The sequence below is a fragment of the Eptesicus fuscus genome, chromosome 7 (genome assembly GCF_027574615.1).
Source record: "Eptesicus fuscus isolate TK198812 chromosome 7, DD_ASM_mEF_20220401, whole genome shotgun sequence".
Taxonomy (NCBI): Eukaryota; Metazoa; Chordata; class Mammalia; order Chiroptera; family Vespertilionidae; genus Eptesicus; species Eptesicus fuscus.
In genome coordinates this window covers 75,327,937-75,350,261 of record NC_072479.1, presented here as the reverse complement: position 1 = coordinate 75,350,261, position 22,325 = coordinate 75,327,937, and the positions used below count along the sequence as shown (strand labels likewise).

Here is a 22,325-nt window from a genome sequence, read left to right as displayed (position 1 = left end):
TTGAATGTTTACAAGGTTCTGGTTTCCCTGGTCATTAAAACATCATTTTAAAATGAAATTAATATTCCATACTCATAAAAACCACATTTTTTAACCCAGAGCACATTTTTTTTGTATATAGGTTGTTTCAATTTTGTGTTACTATAAACACATATAGGTTATCCCAAAAAATGTATACATATTTTAACAGGTGATAGCTCAATTTTGAAAAATGAAATGTATTTTAATTAACAATGCCTTTATTATTCAAAGTGTGTATACATTTTTTGGTGGACATCCTATATGTAAAACATTAAGTAATTTCTAAAGAGCACAAGATCAACATTAAAACAGATGTTATACTCTGGTTCAGTAATACATGTGATAGGACTGGCCACAGTAAATGAGAAGCCTCACCTCAATGCAATTTCTTTGGTTATTGTTGTATTGAAATTTTTGTCAACTTGCTAAATGAACTAGGATCTCATGATTTATGTGCATTTATTGAATTCTTAAAAAAATAAATATATATATTTTATGTTTATTCCTCATTTGGTTTCCTCCTATTAATTGAATATTCAAATTATTCTATCTCTTAATATCCTTATGGATTCTTTTATTAAGAATGTAAACCTTTAACCTTTCTAGAATTTATATTGGCAATAGTATGAGATTTAACTTGTTTCTAAATACTTAGAAAATTGTTCTATAACCAATTCAGTCATACAGATTTAAAATGCCTAAAATTACACTTGCATAAAAAAGCTTTCCCACGTTAAGAGAGAATGAAATTCCCTAATTACAGGTCTAACATCATGTTTATATTACCTTACATAATGTTATATCCTATCTAATAAAGAGGGAATATGCTAATTGAATGCCACGCCCTCACAAAGATGGCGGCGCCCACAGCCAATAAGGAGGGAATATGCTAATTGACTGCCACACCCTCAAAGATGGCGGCACCCACAGCCACAAGATGGTGGCGCTCAGTCTCCGCAGCTCCGCTGAGACTGCTGCGTGTCGCATGGCCGGGCCTGCCCCCAGACAGGTTGGGCTGCTCTGCACGCCTGCCTCTGGGGTCCCCCAGTCCCCTCAGCCCCCCAGCCACCCAGGGCCAGCCCAAGACACAGGCAAGCCTCGGATGGTGGCTGCCAAGCTGCCCAGGGCAGCCCAAGGCGCAGGCAAGCCTCGGATGGCAGCTGCCCAGCCGATGCCTGAGGCACAGGCAAACCTCAGATGGTGGCTGCCCAGCCACCCAGGGCCAGCCCAAGGCACAGGCAAGCCTCGGATGGTGGCTGCCAAGCTGCCCAGGGCAGCCCAAGGTGCAGGCAAGCCTCGGATGGCAGCTGCCCAGCCGATGCCTGAGGCACAGGCAAACCTCAGATGGTGGCTGCCCAGCCACCCAGGGCCAGCCCAAGGTGCAGGCAAGCCTTGGATGGTGGCTGCCCAGCTGCCTAGGGCTGGCCCGAGGTGCAGGCAAGCCGCCGATGGCAGCTGCCCAGCAGCCCAGGGCCAGCTCGAGGTGCAGGCAAGTCTCAGATGCTGGCTGCCCAGCCGCCCAGGGCCGCCCAAGGCTCAGGTAACCAGGGCCGGCCAAGGCTTGCACTGCCAGCAGTGGTAGCAGCAGAGGTGTGATGGAGGTGTTGCCTTCCCCTGATTGCCGGGTCACTTCCCGCCCCTGAGGGCTCCCAGACTGTAAGAGGGGGCAGGCCAGGCTGAGGGACGCCCCCCCTGTCCCAGTGCATGAATTTTCATGCATCGGGCCTCTAGTTATATTATATTATACTAGAGGCCCGGTGCACGTCCTTAGCAGTGCCATGAGCCTGACTTGTGGCTGAGCAGAGCTCCCCTTGTGGGAGTGCACTGACCACCAGGGGGCAGCTCCTGCGTTGAGCATATGCCCCCTGGTAGTCAGTGCGCATCATAGTGACCGGTCATTCTGCCATTTGGTCTATTTGCATATTAGCCTTTTATTATATAGGATTATATTGTGGTACAGTATGTCATGCCATATTATATTATATAGCACAAATTGTTTTTATAAAATATGAGATTTTAAAAAAATGTATCTAATAACAGATCCACAGATACAAATATCATATAAGAAAATAAGTATCACGGTCCATAATTACTTTTAAAATTAGTAAATATTTATTACATTTTATAATGAATCTCAGCAGTTCAACTTCACCAATTTATGCAAAATGTATTTTCATTTACTGAATGTGACCATGGGCAAGACTTCTCCCATTGAGAATATGTATAACCTAATTATGCAAAAAGTTTTATGGAGACACTTTGCGTTCAAGGTTTTTTCTCAAATTGAATTATTATTGTTAGAACTGCTTCTTTGTTGCTTAGTATTCTAAAGAAAGATGCAAAATTAAGCCATTGCTTGCTCATATACATTATTTTAAAGACTTCTGGTCAGCAGTTCATGCATAATTTTATTTGGAAGGAAAAATCCTCCTAATTATAATTGCTGAATAACAAAACAATACTCAAGCAGTTGTTATTAAATTATTAAGATGCATATGATCATTTGACTTGTATAAAGTAATACAATTCTAATTTTCCTGTAACTTTTGAATGATTCTCACTCATTATTCCTTATCAGTCAGGAAGCTGAAAGTCAAAGGAATTCTACATAGACCATTATTTTCTGCCATGTTTGTGTTTTAGAGCTGCTTCAAGTGGATTAGCATTGGCTACTCAAGTAGCAAAATCTGGTTCCAAGACCAGTACAATGGAACATCTCTAGTTAATTGCATTATCTTACTTATGTTACATTTCAAAATGAACTCTGCAATTCAAATTGTGCTAATGAAATTCCCCTGGTGCATATGTACGTACACTCGAAACACCCAGAAAAATAAGCTTCTAACTTTATGCTAAACTATTCAAATGGATATCAATATTTGGAGATAGAGCATGAAGACAAGCATGATCAGGCATTTAAACAAATAATTTTGAGTTAAGAAAAACTATAAGAGTATAATGCACTTAGATTTAAATATTCTGTTAGCATGCTTTTCATGGTGTTTTCGTCTATAATGTTTTATTAGCTTGAGAAAACTAAGCTGAAAGTATTTCTAAAAAGGCATCTATTCAAGTGGTTGAGTGTAGCAATAAAAGATGATACACCATGATTTACAAGGAGTTATGAAAAAATGAGGTACAGAATTTTATACTGTTCAGGAAATACAGAATCACATAATGAGTTATTAATGAGAAAACAAAATTCAAATCAAAGACCGCACTTTCAGGAATCAGTTCTACCATATGTTGCTAAGAACTGTGGATGAAGGTATAGAACGTGGGCAGTTAGTCGCACAGGTATAAAACATCACAAGCCCTGTATCTGTATAACTGTGTAAATCAGCGCCTTCTTTTTTTCTGCCCCTTTTTGTTTGCTTGTTGTGTATGCTTTTTGTTGTTGTTGTTGTTTTTTTTTTCCTTAATAGCCAGGGTTTTGATTTCAGAGGGTCATTGGATTTTGCCATAGCCTTTCAAGTCTTGTTAATTATTATGTGTTTGGAGTAATGCACATTTTTATCTACAGGTGGCAGACCTTTTTTAAATCAACTTCAATCATATTCAGTATTTTGTTTTGATGGTGTGTGTTTCACCCCCCCACCCCCCACCCCCCGCTTCAACTGCCACCCACATTAAAATGTAAGAGTGTGTTGCTCAGAGTTCTCGTTAATGTTGCACAATTTAGATGACAGATTTGTCAACAAAGTGGCTCATTCTCAAAGGCCAGTGAACCCTGTCGAGATAAATGCCTTAAAAATTGTATATTGCAGAGTAAGCTTTAATTATAAAGAACTCACTTGACAATTTACAATATATTGGGATTATTTTTCTTTTTCAAGCAATAAAGAGATTTACTTTCTAGATTAGGGTGACTGAAGGAAAAAAGGGAGACTGGATTTGATGAACAGTTAAAGCAAAGAGCTTGCTTATGTGCAAGTAAGAGAGAAAGGTGACCAAAAGGTATGTATAAAAAAACAACCACTTAGGATCACAAATTATTAACTGGCTAAATGGTTAAAGCAAGTAACTATAAATGCAGTGACATTTTAAAAGAATGTTAAAACAGAAGGAGATAAGCAAACAAAAATAACAACCACCAATGGTATAAGTAACCAATATTTTCAATTTACCTCTGCAAAATCTTAGATGTACAATACCTATGTGAGGTACTTATTTTTTGTGTGTTACTTTTGTTCAATGCAATATAAAATCTGATATTCAACTCAGCCTTTTTGTGCATACTGTTGATATATGTAGAGGATGTTTTAACATGATGTATTTTCATTTGTACACAAACAGAATATTCATAATTTTATATTTCTAAAACATTTTTGCAATGCTTGGTAGCCTATAGATTTCTTTAACCCTTTGCACTCGCTTGCTTTTTTCTCGATTCCTTTATTCTACTCAGGATTTAATTTTTTAAATACCCCAGATTTTACAAAGCGCGGCAGTAGAATAAAAAACTGGAGTTTCTTTTCATGCAAACTTATTTATTTGGATATTTTTATATTTCAAATTATTGATATATTCAATAACCGTCACACTCAACATCCGAGTGCAAAAGGTTAAAGAAAAAGAATACTAGAAAAAATAAATGCTTATTTTAATATCCTATTATTCTTCCTTTCTAATGTGGGAAATTCTTAAGAAGCATCTTAAATTATTTTTCCTAAATTTGAAAGATGTATCAACTTAAGTTATACTGTTTGCAACCATGTCTCTCCCTCATATAATGCACCACTAAAGAAATAAAACTTGAGTCATAACTATTTGCTGTTTTATTTTAATACTTATCTATTATGAAATATATATATACAACATACGCAGTTTAATGAATGGTTAGAAAGTCTGCAGCCAAGTAACCACCACACAGGACATCACTGACCCTCTCCCTTGGGTGAGAAGTGCTCTGACCCAAACCTCCCTCCCTCAGCTCAGCTTCTTTTTTCATTCCCAGAGATCAGCACCCCCTGCCTCATGTAGTAGTATTTTCTCACGTTTCTTTATAGTTCTACCATCTACAATGCATTTCTGACCAATATAATTGTTGGCCTGAAATCATCCTGTGTACAGTATATTCTTATGTCTTTGATTTTTTCCCCCAGTTAATATTAATTAGATCACTAAAATGTGACCATTTTCATCACTTCATATTTTATCGAATGACTATTCTACATTCTCCCTCTGCTCAGTGGCAAATGAATTGTCTCCAATTTTTGGCAAATACAAATATTTCTCCTGCGAATATTCTCGACCATGTCTCCTGAAACACAAATGCACATATTTGTACAGGATGTTTATCTAGTGTAGCTATGCTTAAGCAGTGGTATAAGTTTCAGCTTTACTAGGTACTGTATCAGAAAGTGATCGTTCCCTTTTAGATCCCAACAAGTGCTCTGTGAGCCTTGATGCTGCTCTGCATCCTTGTCAATGCTTTGACCTGCCAGCCATGTTTGTTTTCCCCTTCTGAAGCATTCATGGTGGGATCTCATTATGAGTTAATTTATATTTCCTTGACTAATAGTGAGTCTAAGCACTTTTTTAATATGTTTGGTAGGTTAGACATATTATTGGACATTAGGATTTGTTGTATTGCCTATTTTTCTACTGGATTATGTGAAGTTTGACTTTGATTCTTAGTTTTAAAAAATCTATTCTGATACCACCTGTGTCAATGATGTTTTGCAAATTTTTTTTCTACCATTCTATGTCCTGTGTTTTCACTCTTGTTATGGTGTGTCTTAAAAACAAACAAACAATAATAATGTAGCCCCTAATATAAATGATAAACATTAGGTGATATGATGTGTCAATCATGAATTGTTAAAAAATGCATCACTAGGGTGGGGAGGTGATAATGGGGGAGGACATGTGTGTCGGGGGGAGGGGAAAGGTAGTATATGGGAAATCTTTGTACCTTTTGCTAATGGTGTTGTGAACCAACAACTGCTCTAAAAAATAGTCTACTAAAAATAATGTAGGATATGTGCTTTTTTTCCTACTCTAGGTCATAAAGTTATTGTCTTAGATTCTCTTATATGAGAATATGGAATAATCTCTTATAAGAGATTTTCTTATTGATTTGTCTCTTACACTTAGTTTTTTATTAACTAATTTTTTTTGTGTGTGTGTAGTATGAGGTTGAGATCCAATTTCATTCTTTTCAATTAAAATCACATTTCCCAGTATCATGCACTTAAAAGTCTGTTATTTCTCTACTGCTTTTAAGTACCACCTTTATTATAAATAAAATGTCCACATATCCAAGAGGTTTCTGAGCTCTCTGTTCTTTCTCATTTGTCTACTTACCTACCCCTGCAGTAATGCCACACTTTCTGAATTAAGAGAGCTTTTTAATATTGGTAGGGCAAGTAATCCTACCCATTATTTCTTGTTTTGTCAAGAATGTCTTGACTATTCTTTGCCTTTTGCATTTCAGAATCAACTTGTCACATCACACACACACACACACACACACACACACACACACACACACACACATATACACACAAACTATCCAAACAAATAACAAAGAAACTAACACAAAACAACCAGTTGGCATTTTGATTGTGATTATATTGTACTTACAAATCAATTTGGAAGTAAGGGACAGCTCTACACTATTGGATCTTTCAGTATATAAACATGGTTTACCTCATCATTTAATCCAACCCTGAAAATATTTCTTAATAGTTTCACAATTTTTCCCATAGAGGTACTGCACATCTCTTATTACTGTATACTAGATAAAAAATGATGCTGATATATAGAAATATAGTTGATTTCAGTATATGCAGCAACTTTACTAAATTCTCTTATTAACTCATATCATTTGCCGATAATGACAACTGGTTGGTTGTTTCTCAATCCTATGAACTTTATTTCTTTACTTTGCTTTACTACATTGGCTGTTGTGATGTTGCCTTTGTCGTCCCTGATAATAGTTATTTGCCCCTTGCCACTTGCTCTCTTGCTCAATCTCATCAGAGCTTTGGAAAACTCATTCATCATTGGCAGCAATCGATTTTTCACTTTCTTTGTCCTCTCTTTCACTTCATTAAGCTTGCTCTTACTTCAATTTCTTCCTTCTGCTACTTTAAGTTTATTTTGTTGGTCTTTTTAAAATTTATTCTTGGACTAATAATTTTACTCCTTTTTTATAATACATTTATTTAAGGCATAATTTTCCCAGTAAATACATATTACAGGCATTATACAATTGATACCCATAGAATGTTCACTTTTACTTAGTCTAAAATATTTATAGTTACAATTGTGATTTCTTTTTAATTTTGAAACTTTGTCTAGCTATATGTTTGTTATTTATTTGAAGCTTAATTTAATTATGATTCCAAATCTTTGAAATGGCTGAGAACTAATATATGATACTGTACCATTAATGTTTATAACTGCTCCATGTGTTCTTCAAAATAAAATGAATTCTGTGGATGTATGCAAGATTGTATGTATGTCTATCAGGTCATTTCTTAATCTTGTCTTTCAATTCTACATCCTTACTTTCTCTGTCCATTTTATTCCACCTATTACTGAGAGAAGTGTGATATTATCACTGTTATTGTGGATCTGTTTCCTTAATAATTTTTTAAGTTTATGTTATTAGGGGCATTTATATTTAAAATTATTCTATCTTCCTATTAAATTGAAACTTTAATCATTTATATAAGTTGATTATCTTCAGTATCTTTTGGGTCTTTAAAATCTATTTTGTAGACATGAGTGTTTACATGATAAATTATTTGTATGATACGGCATATTCCTTTATTATTGAGGCCATACACATGAGGAATCAGTGCTTAGGGAATATACCCAATAATAGATAGGCATAAGTGGTACAGTGAGGAGCTGAACCCAAACAGTGCGTCTCCAACACTTATGTTCCTCAACATTATGTTTTTCTTACAAGTTACAAAGATTAAAGATAGCTTAGTTTCAGAGGTAAAATTCTCTCACTCTAATGTCTGCAAAAAATTTCTCACAGATTGCTACTTAATTGTGATTTTTCACTTAGCTTTAACAATTTCTCACTCCTTTAATATTCTAAAGCAGCGTATTTTAGCTGGTGTGCCACAAGAATTCTTAAAACATGCAATACCTTATTGTTTAGATTGTCAAATAAAAAAATGACAGCAGCCAGCATAACAATAGCCGTCTGGAATAAATGAATCAAAAGCATACCTATTTTTTGTCAGATCGGCAAGAAATATATTTTTTGATGCACTGCAAAATTTTGGTAATTACTTTATGTGTGCCATCAAATGAAAATGTTGAAAATTACTATTCTAAAGTAAGAGAATACTTTTAAAAATACTTATACAAAATTCTTAGTCAGAACTGTATAATATCCTATAACATGAAAGTGCTCAAATTTATCTAATCACAACTCTATTGTTGGGCAGTTTAATCAATCTCAAACTATTCCCATGATAAATATATGAAAATTGACATATTTACCTACTAAATGCTATCACCTTTAATTATTTCATTAAGTTAAGTTTCTTGGAAATGAAATTGCCAGATGCTGTTACTTAGGCCCTGATATCTGTTTTCTTATTATTCCACTTAATAACCACTCCACATTTATATTGCAAGACAAAAACTACATTTTCCAGCCTTCTTTGCAGTGTGGCACGCCATGTGATTATGTTCTAGCCAAGGGAATGTAAGTGGAAGGAATGTGGACATCTTTCAGAAGATATCCTTAAAGGGAGAAAGCATGATCTTCTCCCAGAAATATTCCCTTTCTGTTACTGGAATATGAATATGAAGGCAGGTATGCCAATACTAGATATTCCAAGACTCTAGGTAAAAGCCACATGTTCAGAGTAAGAGATGCAGGATCCGGGCCTCTGAGGACCGTGGAGCCATCCAACCGCTCTGAACTGCCTACACAGACTTCACATCAAAGACATATCAAGTTCAATCTTTTTAAAACTATTTCAGATTACTTGCAATCAAATGTTTTTCAAAGGAACAGAGTGGAAATGTTGCATAGAATGCTTTCGAAACATTTAAGGCTCTCCACAGAGATGGCTAAATCACTTCCTGGAAAGTTGAGCAAATATAACCTTTTCCCAACATTATTGAAAGCACCCACCTCCCCACATTCTGGTTCCAGCACTGTCATTCCAAACTACTTTTTACTAGTTAGATAGTAAGTGATAGTAACTTTTTACTAGATGGATAGTAAATTTGCATTTCTTTGTTAGCTTTTTATATTAAAACTAGAGGCCAGATGCACGAAATTCATGCACAGGAGGAGGGTACCTCAGCCCGGCCTGCACCCTTTCCACTCAGGGGATGTCCTAAACTGGCAGTCAGACATCCTTCTCACAATCCAAGACCACTGGCTCCTAACTGCTCACCTGCCTGCCTGCCTGCCTGATCACCCCTATCTGCTCTCCCCTGCAAACCTGATCCCCCTAACTGCTCTCCCCTGCTGACCTGATCCCTCTAACTTCTCTCCCCTGCTGGACTGATCACCCCTAACTGCCTCTGCCTCGGCTCCGCCACCATGGCTTTGTCCGGAAGGACGTCCGGAAGGTAGTCCGGAAGATGTCCGGTCTAAATAATATGTTATATACCCTTTTATTAGTATAGAGTAATTAAATTCCTCAGTAATAATTTGTTCTTATGTCTTATTTTTTAAATTATGAAGTTAGTGTCTTTCTTATAATATAACAGTTATTTACATGTAATGTTTTCCATATTTATTAGAACTGGCCAGTTTGTGATTTGCCTTTTACTTTTACTTACACTGGTAGTTTTACTAGTAAAATTATAGAAGTTTTATATTTGCAATATTCATTTGTGACTTATTCCACTTCTATTAGCATAAAATCCATTACTCACTACTCCTTCCTGCATATTATGTTTCATTTGTCTGTGACTACATGAAGCTTTATTTATAAATTTAAAAGTATTATTTAGATTTGTAATAATTTAGTTTTTAAAGAAGATAAAAACCTCTATTGTTTCTAAGGGCTTTCACAAATAAATGTGTAACTTGAAGTTTTAGAAACATAGTCTCAAGATTTTAAGAATGGATTAGCAAACAAGTAAGTTTTAGTTCACTTTGCAAGAAGACCACTTTTTTCTTATTCTTTTCCATCCTACAAACCTCTTCACAACAATAGGATCACTTATCTCCAAACTTTTCTGAGGCCACCCCATGACAGTCAGTCAGCCACAGATTAGAAAAGGATTTTCAACTGTAGGTCTGTGGTGAAACCTTCAATTCTTATTTCTAAGAGTATAACTTTTTTTTTTGAAAAAACAAACAAGAGTTTCATAAATGCCTACATAGATAGATGCCCACAAATTTTCCTGTCAAATGAATTGGAATGGGCCTCGGCAAAATTGCACTTTTGTATGTGTTTATGAAAGCATACCCTAGAATATTTAATCGTCTATGGACAATTTTGTAAAATGTGTGATCTACTCATTGTGACTCTAAATATTTCTTTTGCAGCAACAACAACAAATTATCAACTGTTTTAAAACACGTTTATCAATGGAAATAAAAAGCTTTTGCAACTTTAAGTAAACGTGTCTCTCATTAAGAAAATGAAAAGAATGTTGCTATCATCTGCCAGTTTAGAGACATTACCTTTATAATGTAATGTTTCAAAATCATAATTACATATCTAGTTGTCATGTGACTATTAAAAAAACTATGTACTATAGTTTTATATGCAGATGTCATAAATGTTCAATATAAATTAAAAATAAGAGAAGGCATATAAACTTGCATTTTGGGGAAGTAAGCAAATGCAGTAATTGATTTTTCAAAGGTGTATATTATGTTTTTTATGAATGTACCTTTTTCCTGCCCAGTGCAGTGCCAAAATTCTCTGTTCAGCTTTCAGAATCTTGTAAACAGATTCAAACAGGAATCATGTCATCAGCAAAAGGAATGCTGGAAAAAATAAAATTAAACAATTAACAATGCACATTTATTTTTTAGTAAATCTATCAACATAAGACTTTTGGAAGCAGGAGGTAGCTAAGCTTTTCAAACAATTTATGAGTATATACATATGTAAATTTATAGAAATATATAATTATAATAAAGTCATTGGTTTGAAAAAAGGCATTAATTTGGCATTGTAATGCCACCAGAGTTAATCTAAAAATGTATATGCATATAAGTTATGTTATATTCATATATACAAATATGTTCATTCCCTTAGAAGTTGTTCATTTTTGTCTAATTTTCATGTAAACATCCTGTAGATACTTTAGGACAGGAAAATTCTTATTTCTTGAAATGATTTATGAGAGTTCTTCAGGTATCCTCATAGGTCCCTTATTTGATTCCATTCAAAGATATGACAGTAATGGTCAACTCATAATTGTTTTGTGAGAGTCACCCAGCTACCTCTACATTCACATCCCTTACTCCAGGTATCTCTATGAATGCCCAGCTCAACCTCAGAAACAATGCGCTTGCCACTTTCAGGAATGAATCAGACTCTGGATCTGCTACCAATTTCCCCAGACTGGACAGAAATGGCCCCTGGTAATCAAATGAAATTCCCAAGCATCAGACTTCTGAAAGCAGGGAACATGCCTGTGGTGGCAGCCACAGCACCAGTTGCAGCTCCATCTCTTTCCTGTCAGTTCAGTTCCTGGAGAACTGAGTAATGCTTCAGGGTTCATTCATATTATACCCCAGATTGCTCAGTTTTGACCACAAGGCTTATGGAATTTGAGATGTTTTATTACCATAGAGTATCTATCTGGAGCATGATTGGTAGGGAGGGATTTTACTTCATTCCAACATCAGAACTCTTAATATTGACAAAATCCCAAAGTCCCCTCATAGACAAAGTGAAGATGGCACATTATTTCATTAGTTCACGAATTACTCCATTAGAGATTTTCCAAAGTGACAAAAGTTATTAAAATTTTTGAACATCAGGTATTATGCTGTTGGAATAAAATAAAGGTTGTCTGCCATTTTAAAATAATTATTTTTCTTTAAAAATGTTGCTTCAAAATATACACCAAACTCTACTCTTTTTTTTTTTTTTTTTCAGTTAAGTGAAATGTCACATCTGACTACCACAGTAGAATTTACTTAAAAGTGAAACAGACAAATTGTGCCATATTCTATATTTGGGCAACACAGAAATACACAGGTGGTAATTTTACCCACAAGAGGGAGCCTGTATTTATATATTTTTTTTGTCAGAGAACTCAAAAAACTTGAGTTAAAATATAAAATTCTAAAAAATTTGTTTGATAGCATAATCTTCATGTCAGGTCAAATTTTGAAATAGTCAAATTTCAGTAGGCATATTTTCCTTCAATTATAACATATCAGCATATCAGAATATTAAAAATATAATTAGAATTTTTAAAAATTCCCAACCAATATTATAATTAGTTTTGTTTTCATATATAAGAATACACATGTAACTTCCAAAGCAGCCTAAGAGAAAATTCATTTGAGGTGCTAGCAACATTACTTGGGTAAAATTGACTAGAATTACTACTAGTGCCCTATATCTGAATTTACACAAAAGTAAAGGGATATTTCAGTCATCCCCTTATCAGAAAAAGAAGCAAAATAAAAAGGGAAAGGGAAGAGGCTAGTATAAAACAATAATTTTCTATGTATTTGTTAAACAGAAAAAAAAAACTATTTTTAAAATTATGGTGATGGCCATTCTCACTAATATCACTTAAAACTTGCCTAAGACAGGCACCATGATGAAATTTCCTTTCTTAGAGTTGTGAGAAGGGTCTCTTTTCTTTAAAAAAATAAATAAGTAAACTTGATTCCTTAATATCCTATAATCTCCTTACATAATACCTTAAATTAGGTAAAATTTTTAAATAGATACACTCTGGGTTTTCTAAAAATAAAATATATTCATTAACTTAAAAACCACCTTATGAAAAATAATCTTGGCAACTTGTATCAAACCAAAATAATCTGTTCTATCACAGTAAGAGACACAGTAATAATTCAGTTGAAATTTGTTTTGTGATCCTTTGTAAAGACAGATGATAAACTGCCTCTCCCTGCCACCCCCTTCAGTTCTCTTCTCAGCTACTTGAAGATCCAATATAATAAAAGCCTAATATGCTAAGTGTCTGGTCGACCGGTTGGCTGTTCAACCAATCAAAGTGTAATACGCTAATGATATGCTAAGGCCGCTCAACTGCTCACTATGAGGTGCACTGACCACAAGGGGGCAGACAGTCGACCAATCAACCAGTCGCTATGATGTGCTCTGACCACCAGGGGGCAGACACTCTGACTGGTAGGTTAGCTTGCTGCTGGGGTCGAGCTGATTGATTGGGACTGAGAGAGACAGGCCAGGCACACCCTGGAGCCCTCCCGCGGTCCCTCCCTGGCTGGCCAACCTCCTGCATCACTCTCCGGCCCGATCATGCACCGGTGGGGTCCCTAGGCCTGGCCTGCGCCCTCTCACAATCCAGGACCCCTCAGGGGATGTCAGAGAGCTGATTTCGGCCCTATCCTGCAGGCCAGGCCGAGGGACCTCACTGGTGCACGAATTCATGCACTGGGCCTCTAGTATTACATAACAGGGGCAGGGAGTTGAGGAAAAAGGGCTTAATCACTGCTGCTCTTCCTCTGGAATTCCAACCTACCCATTAAATCATTTTTTTCTCCCACCAGTGACTGTAAATCTAATGGACCTAAAATCAATATCTTATAAATGACATAAAAATATATTCAGCTCTGACTGGTTTGGCTCAGTGGATAGAGCATTGGCCTGTGAACTGAAGAGTCCCAGATTCAATTCCGGTCAAGGGCACATGCCTGGGTTGCTGGCTTGATCCCCATTTGGGGGTTTGCTGGAGGCAGCCAATCAATGATTCTCATCATTGATGTTTCTATCTCTCTCTCCCTCTCCCTTCCTCTCTGAAATCAATAAAAAATATATATATGCATTAAAATATATATTCATTTGATGGACTAATATACCCTAGTGTCTGAATCCTATTTACACCCTCTGCTTTGAAAAGGGGCAACAGACTCACTTCCATCAGTAAAAGGTTGCTCAGTCACTCTGCAGAATGCGCTGTGGTGCTAGAGCACAGCACAGGGAAAGACCGCTGTTGTAGAAACTTCACGCCTGTGGCCTTGCACTTGTGTCAGGAGACACAATCAGGGAGGAGCATGCAGGTAGCTTCAAAGAGCTTTGCCATGTTCTGAGGTGGGTTTGCAGGTCTCTGTTTCCTTATCTTGTTTCACAACTTACATAACATTTTGAGTGCATCAAATATTACATAATAGTATTGGAAAAAAAAAAAACAACAGAAAGAGATCAACCAAAGATCTTGTATGCATGCATATAAACCTAACCAATGGACACAGACACCAGGGGGGTGAGGGCATGAGTGGGGGGGGGGGGTTTAGGGGGACAAGGGGAGATAAGGACACATATGTAATACCTTAATCAATAAAAAAAAAAAACCCACAACTTCTCTTTAACAGTGAATTCTGTAAGGATTGAAAAAGTGGATAAAAAGTCCTTACAAGTAGAAAAGTTCACTAACACATCAAAGAGATATTAGTCAAATAAACATAGTGTGAGCCCTGCAGGTGTGGCTCATGATTGAGTGTTGACCTATGAACCAGGAGGTCACAGTTCAATTTCTGGTCAACGCACACCTGGTTCCAGGCTTGATCCCTAGTAGGGGACATGCAGGAAGCACCCGATCAATGATTCTCTCCCATCATTGATGTTTCAATCTCTCTCTCCCTCTCCCTTCTCTGAAATCAATAAAATATACATATATATGTATAATATATAATAATATATATACATATATATTAAATGTAGTATGAGATCCCACCACGTTAACCAGTCACAGATGAGCTCTGGAAAGACTGAGGGTATTTCATCTATAAGAGACATCGGTGAAACAATCCAAAAAGATACACATACTATCTGTTAGTTATTTACATATTAAGAAAATATTATGATGAGGTTTTTCAATTTATAGAATATTCTTTTTTTTTTAAGAGTAGTTTATTATTTTTTTGAAAGAGAGGAAGGGAGAGAAAAATCGATGTGAGAGCACAACATCATTTGGCTGCCTCCAGCATGCCCCCTACTGGGGATTGAGCCTACAACCTGGGCATGTGCCCTGACCCAGAATCAAACCAGCAACCTTTAGGTGCACAAGAGGACTCCCAACCAACTAAACCACACTGGCCAGGGCTAGATATTCTTAAACCAAAAGATTAGAGACTTACTTTAAAAGCCATTCTTATCATTAGAAAGTACTATGCTTAGTCCAGCAACAACAACAAGAAAAACCAGCTCAGTTTACAATCAATTGGGAACTTTATTTTGATAATCTCTTCTTCTACCATTAATCTTTTAAATACATCAAATATAAAGCCACCCTGTAAAACTCAAAGATGCATGCAATGCAAAGAAAAAAGTATGGTAAAAAAAAAAAAATCAAAGCTAAAAATAAAGCAAGGCCTATTTTCCTGGAAAAAATATCTTTTGACTTACTTTATTTCAATGGGTACAAATTGAAATAATCAGAGAATAATGAATAGAAAAAGCAACTTTAAAACATACTTTTTGAGAGAATTCTAGCAACAGGTCAGCATGCGATTTCCTATTCAGTTTTACTGGCTGAAAATTCATATAGTTATACAATTTCAAAAGAAAAAAAAAAGTTCTTTATTCCATTTGCCAACCAGAGTCATTTATCCCCTATTAGATAAAGTATAATAGACTCTACAGAAAGGGTCACTGGCCTTCCATTTAATGATATTGCCAGCCCCAATCTGCATTTTCCCGGCAATGTCCCTCAACACAGAATAAATGGCTGATCTTTCCACAATAACAGCTGATTTCTATTTATTAAGCTAAAAAGGTCACCATTTTCTACGGCTGGGCCGCCCTGCACTATTGATAATTTTATGCATAAACAAATGGCAAATTTGTGCCACATAAATATGCATTAGCAATTACTTTTTCCTAGGGCAACGCTTACTGCATGCAAATGTATACCTCACAGGGCCTGGTAGCTTTTGTTTTAGCTCTTCAACAGTGAAACAAAAGAGCACAATAAACAATTTTAAAATTGCCAATCAATAAGCAATGCAAATGCAAAGGTAAATGGCAAGAAACTTGCTTAGAAACTACAAAACAAAAAGTGAGGTTGGGGAGGATAGTGGAAGTATTTTCTTTTTCATATTGTTTCATTTCTTTCTCTTTCATAATGAAAAGGCTAAAGTACTCTTGACATAGAACAGCTAGAGAGACTGGTGCTCAAGCCGATGCCAGATGGGGCAAGTAGAAAATATGCACATGTTGAGTAAACACACACACACACACACACACACACACACACACACACACACACCACAAAGAGGCAAAGTGGGTGTGGGGGAAACTGTCTGCCTATGTGATTCAAATGTATCACCTATGAAATTGCTGATCTTTCCATTTCAGAGATCCAAATAATTTTAAAACTGGAAGGAGCTACAGAGAAAACAACCAAATCTCAGTTCCACTGCACTTTGCCATGTTGTTATATTCCAATATCGCCTTCCTCAGACAAAGGGAATATGTATGACCAATAAGTCAATAAGTAGGATGTTTTTAGGAGCATGAGGAAAAGGAGTAAATAAGAATATACAATAAAAAATAAGGTGCATCTCATGAAACATCTGCATGCCCAGATGTTTAGGATCAAAAACTCCGTATCTCAGAACAATTAAACAATAGGGTCAATGGCACAAGGACACAGAAAGAAGAGGCTAATAAGGAAAGAGGCAATGAGGGTAAGAAAACCTGGTTAAAAATATGTGTTACCTAATTTGAACATGAAAACAAATAATAATCAAGAAAAGTTGGTATTTTTTAAATAAAAAAATGAACTTTAGAAAAGATTTTTTAAGTGTCATCTGCAATGTACCTTCTTAAATGCTTTCTACTTCATCGTAGATCCATTACACTTGATTTTCACAGAAAACATGCCCTAGCACACAGGCACGGGGAGGTTAGGAAACTTGATCAATTAGTTAAATCAGGGCTAAACCTGGGCTGTGCCCCGTCTGATGCCGGCACCTGCAAGCTTCCCTACAGCCTGATGCTGCCACCTTATCCTTAAAACCCATCCCTTTTAACAAAACTGAAAAATCTCTTCCTTGATGTGTATATGGCTTTGACTTTGTATAAAGACGTCAAATTGGATTTTTTAAAATTAAATTGGCAGGCCTTATCCAAGTTTCTTTAACCACGTTATTACGATACTTTAGCTTCTGTAAAATATACTAACAATGATTTGCATATTAGCCTAAAGTTACATTACGTCCTGTATACTTAGAACATAGCATAGTTTTAATGTTATTGGTGGAAGTGGAATTCTTGGGATGCTTCGAGGAAACGAATTTCCTCAGTCCCCCAAGGGAGGATGAGATTTGTGGAAAGCTTTATCGATGTTGTAAAATTAAGGAGCTTCCCCATCCAAGATCTCATCGCTGTCCCCCTCCCCACGGAAGAAGTCCAATCTTGTCCTCAGCAGGGCCAGAATCAAGGCCACTGCCCAGAATTTCTGTTCCGTGTTACAGTCCAGTCCAGCATCCTGCATGGAGAGTCTGAGTCTGCATGGCCATGGCCATGTGGCTGCTGAGGGCCACGTGGCTATGAAGAGAGAAGAGGCCAGAGCATGGGCGAGTGCAAGTCACAGAGCAGGAGAGAGCAAGAAGAGGAGGAACTCTTTGTCTGGGGATTTTAATCTTCCAAGATTTCGAGTGGCCCCACCCTCTGGGCTTGCAGTGGCTACACTCTCCTAGCCAATCCATTGTTCCCTAGGCCAGACTGACAGACAAGCCCCTTACTAAGCTATGTCACCCCAACTTCACTGTGCATGTGCCTCTCCTCCCTTCTCCCCTCAAAAATCCAGTACCGGATAGGGGAAGGGAGGGTATTAATCTGCTTGGAGGAACAATGCCATGTGAAGCTGTAGCTTCCTAGTGAAGTTTCCCAGGTGACCTTGCTTACAGTGTCTGGCCTCCCCTTTGCTCTCTTCCTATTATTCATATTAATAAACTAGCTAATTCCAATAACATTAATAATCATTTGAGAACAAAAACACGTTTTGTGCTCCCCATCTTGATCTTAATATAATGTAAGTTTTCACTATTACACAAAGGATTCACATGAAAGCAGTAAAGATAAATAAAGTAGTCTTGGCCTTAAAGGCAAGTAGGCAAACCTGAACATCTAAGCACTATGAGTAGCTTTGTCCTTCTCATAGCCAAGCTAGTCTTCAAAAGGGCTCTCAGAATCCTGACGTGGACACTAAAAGTCAAGCTTCTTGCAAAAAGGCCATGAAATTTCTCTCGGCAATATCTTCCCCAATAATATCCGTGTTGGAAAATCAGGGCTGTTAGTACAAAATGTACCACAGTGTGAATAAGAGAAAGATGCGCCCTTCGGTGGAGGATCTTTCAGAAATGTGTTACCTGCACGACCATACGGGATGGTCCTGGAAAAGACTTTATAGTTTTCTTGGTTAGAAAAGTGTTATTTCTAATTTTACACCCACCTTCTTTAGAATTAAAGGTTTTTGAGAACCAAGTACCCACTTATTTAATATAAAATCAGTACAGATGAATCCCAATACAATAGTAATGTCTCATATGTTGATTCAAATACATACATAGCTAGCATACTCACATTTTTAAAATTTTATTTTTTGTATTTTTCGTTAATTCTCACCCGAGGATATTTTCCCATTGATATTTTTTTCATTGGAAGGGATGAGGAAAAGGGACAGAGAGAGAGAAACATCGATGTGAGAGAGACACATTGATTGGTTGCTTCCTGCACATGCCCCGACCAGGGCCAGAGATTGAGCCTGCAAACTAGGTACATTCTCTTGACCAGAAATGACTCTTCAGTTCATGGGCCAATGCTCTATCCACTGAGCCAAACTGGCTAGGCACATACTCACATTGTGCTGTTTTCTTTTAATTTTCAGTATTCATGGCTGAACATATAAAAACTTAAATGTTTTTTTGTTATTATCAACTAAATGCGATAAATGTGCTCTGAACACCATTGCTATGTAAGAGGCCAAAGTTTTTTTGTTGTTGTTTGTTTTGTTCTTAATATATTTTATTGATTTTTTACAGAGAGGAAGGGAGAGGAACAGAGAGGCAGAAACATCGATGAGAGAGAAACATTGATCAGCTGCCTCCTGCACACCCCCTACTGGGGATGTGCCTGTAACCAAGGTACATGCCCTCGACCAGAATCAAACCTGGGACCCTTCAGTCCACAGGCCGACACTCTATCCACTGAGCCAAACCGGTTAGGGCAAGAGGCCAAAGTTTCAATTATCATCATTTCTTGCTCAATTCCTCACTCTATGCAAATTAAAAATGTCAAACTGAAAGTATGGATATCCCTACTGATCTGTAGTTTGTCCAAAATGTGTAAGTACTTGTATGTTCTACTATGCAGAATGCATGCAATCTACACTAATAAAAGAGAAACATGCAAATTGACCATCCCTCTGCTATACCCACCAGCCAATCAGGAGCGAGTATGCAGATTAACCCAACAAATATGATGGTTAATTTGCATACGCAGGTGCAGAGCGAAGACTAAAGACAGTGTAGAAGGAAGCCAAGTGCTGCAGAAGAGAGTGAAGCGGCAGAGAAGGGAGCAAGGCAGCCGAGAAGGGAGGGAGCGAGCCAGCGGAGACAGGAGGGAGCGAGGCAGTGGAGAAGGAAGGGAGCGTGGCAGGGGAGAAGAGAGGGAGCGAGGCAGTGGAGAAGGAAGGGAGCGTGGCAGCAGAGAAGAGAGGGAGCGAGGCAGTGGAGAAGGAGGCTTTGCTCCCTTCTCTGCTTCGCTCCAGCTACAGGAAGCCCTATTCTTGCAGGAATCTTCCTGCAACGGACCTCTAGTAATCAAATAATCACATTGCATGTGCTCAATCCCACTTTTATAGCAACAAGATTAGGTTTAGATACAGGGTATATATGATGGGTTCAGAATGTGATAGAGAGCAACAGAATGTCTGGCGAGGACTTAGTGTACATAGCAAGAGAGGAGTCACTGCCTCATTTGTCCTGGGTGAGGGTCTGCCAGCCTCTATGCCTTAGGCCCTTTCTTTGCCCGTCTCCTGCTCAGGAGACCCCTGACAGGCGCTGGCTCCTGTGGGTCAAGTTTCCCAGGCTCCTCTGGCAGGTGGCTTCCAGGTGAGTCCAGCTGCAGAGGGGAGATTGGAACATGATGCAAGGGAGGCCAGCACCATGGTGCACATGTGTGTGCATGGGTGCACGTGTGCCTGTGCGTGTGCTCATGTGCCTCGCACTATCTCTCTCTCTCTCATTTACTTTTTGTAACAAAATACAGACACTAGTAAAACTAACCCCTATCAAGAATCTCCAAGCATCAACATCTACCAACCTTCTGCTATTTGAATTTCTCTTCCTCTTTCTCTACTTTCCCAGGTGTCTCAGGCAGTAGCTCCACCTCTGCCTGTTTCCCCCTCCATTGCTCCAGCTTTTATCCAGTGACCCTGAAAATCCTGCCTCCTCCTTCTGTCTCCCAGTGTATGAGTGGTAGTAACTTGTTACTCCTGACTTCTAGGTTGCTATTTTACAATTTATTATTGTCAATGTATAACAATTTTCCCACATTACATGCCCCCTTTTCAAATAATCGCAGTGGCTTCTCTCTTCCTGCTTGGTCCCTGACCACATAAATAAATGAGCACCCTATACAGTGCATATTTTATTTTACTTTTATCACCTAGTTGCAGAACTATTATCTATCCTTTATTCATAGCTCTCTGGAAGCAGGTCAAGGCCATCTAAAGTACAGGACCCTTTCAATGGCATGGAGACAAGCATGCTGGTCAATACCTGCCAAGTCTGAACTATGGTTCCCTACCATGTACGAGAATCTATGAAATAGAATCCTTCTATTCTTATTTCATATATATTGTCAACTGTTTACTTATATATTTTTTAAAATATATTTTTATTGATTTTCAGAGAGACAGAGAGAGAGAGGAAGAGAGAGAGAAACATCACTGAGAGAGAACCATGGATCAGCTGCCTCTTGCATGCTCCTTACTGGGGATCAAGCCCACAGCCCAGCATCTGCCCTGACCGGAAATTGAACCAGTGACCTCTCAGTGTGTGAGACAATGTTCAGCCAACTGAGCCACACTGGCCAGGACAATATCCTGTTGTTGTTTTTTAACTGACTTTCCTTAATCTATGGGCCAAAGAAAGAGCAACAGAGACTTACCACTGTTCCTAGAAATTATACCCCTCTGCATAGTATCATGGGTATCTGCTAGTCTATTTTAAGGAACTCAATCTGTAATAAAAACACATTTTTTTTCCAGTGGTAGATGACAGGGACTTATTAACCAAGTTTATGTCTTAGATAAGACATATTTAACATGTAAGCATTTGTTTTTTCATAACAAAATGTTACCTTCTGATGTTAGAAATGAACACACACAGACACACACACACACACACACAAACAAACACTCCATAAAAATGACTGATGTTAGATGGCTCTTACAAAATTACATTTTGAAAAATTATGGGACTATGAATCAGACATATAGATTAAATTTCCCTGAAAGAGACAAGTGCTTAATAATTAGTGGGAATGGATACAAATACTATTTATGATTTTATCTTACCCAAAACACTTGAATAATTATGCAGTAATCATATACCTAGAAGAAAATACCAACTTTGAACTGTAATCTGTGAGGAAATTTTAAAATACAAAAAGATTTTTTAATTGAAATGATGGACTTAAATATACAAGCTGAAACTTTAACCCATTTCAATATAAAGTCTTCTAAAAATATCAAGACGAAAAGACTTCCTTTAAGAAAAGTTCACAAATTCTTTGTAATTTTTAATGGCAGCAATCATAATGCAAGCAAAGAACAAGAGGAGGCAGTCAAAAAAGAGAATAGAGTTGATAATTGTAGAGTGTCCAAATCAAAGTTAGATAAAAACAATGCCCGATGTTAAAACAATATTTTAAATATTGGTTCCAGAACTAGTTTCCATGGTAAATGCAGGGGATTGGATAAGTATTCAACACCCAGAAAAGGTCAACCGGAAACAGGGGGTACAACTGTGCTAAATCAAGCCAAGTAAAAGGAGAAGATACATTCACCTAAAAACAGATCAAATTTAAGAGTACTGAAAGGGCCAGTCATTAAGTAGAATCAGACATTTTAAGGATAGCAATTGACAAGAGTATAGACTAGATATATCGTCT

General features: G+C 37.3%; 1 protein-coding gene across 1 annotated transcript in view; it reads right to left on the bottom strand.

Annotated features, from left to right (window-relative positions):
• SOX5 (SRY-box transcription factor 5) overlaps positions 1-22,325 on the bottom strand; it is a 971,057-nt gene that overhangs the window by 695,039 nt on the left and 253,693 nt on the right. The window contains exon 4 of the mRNA XM_054719220.1: positions 10,861-10,957. The gene's annotated coding sequence lies outside the window, so the exon portion shown is untranslated. The remainder of the gene's footprint in view (positions 1-10,860; positions 10,958-22,325) is intronic.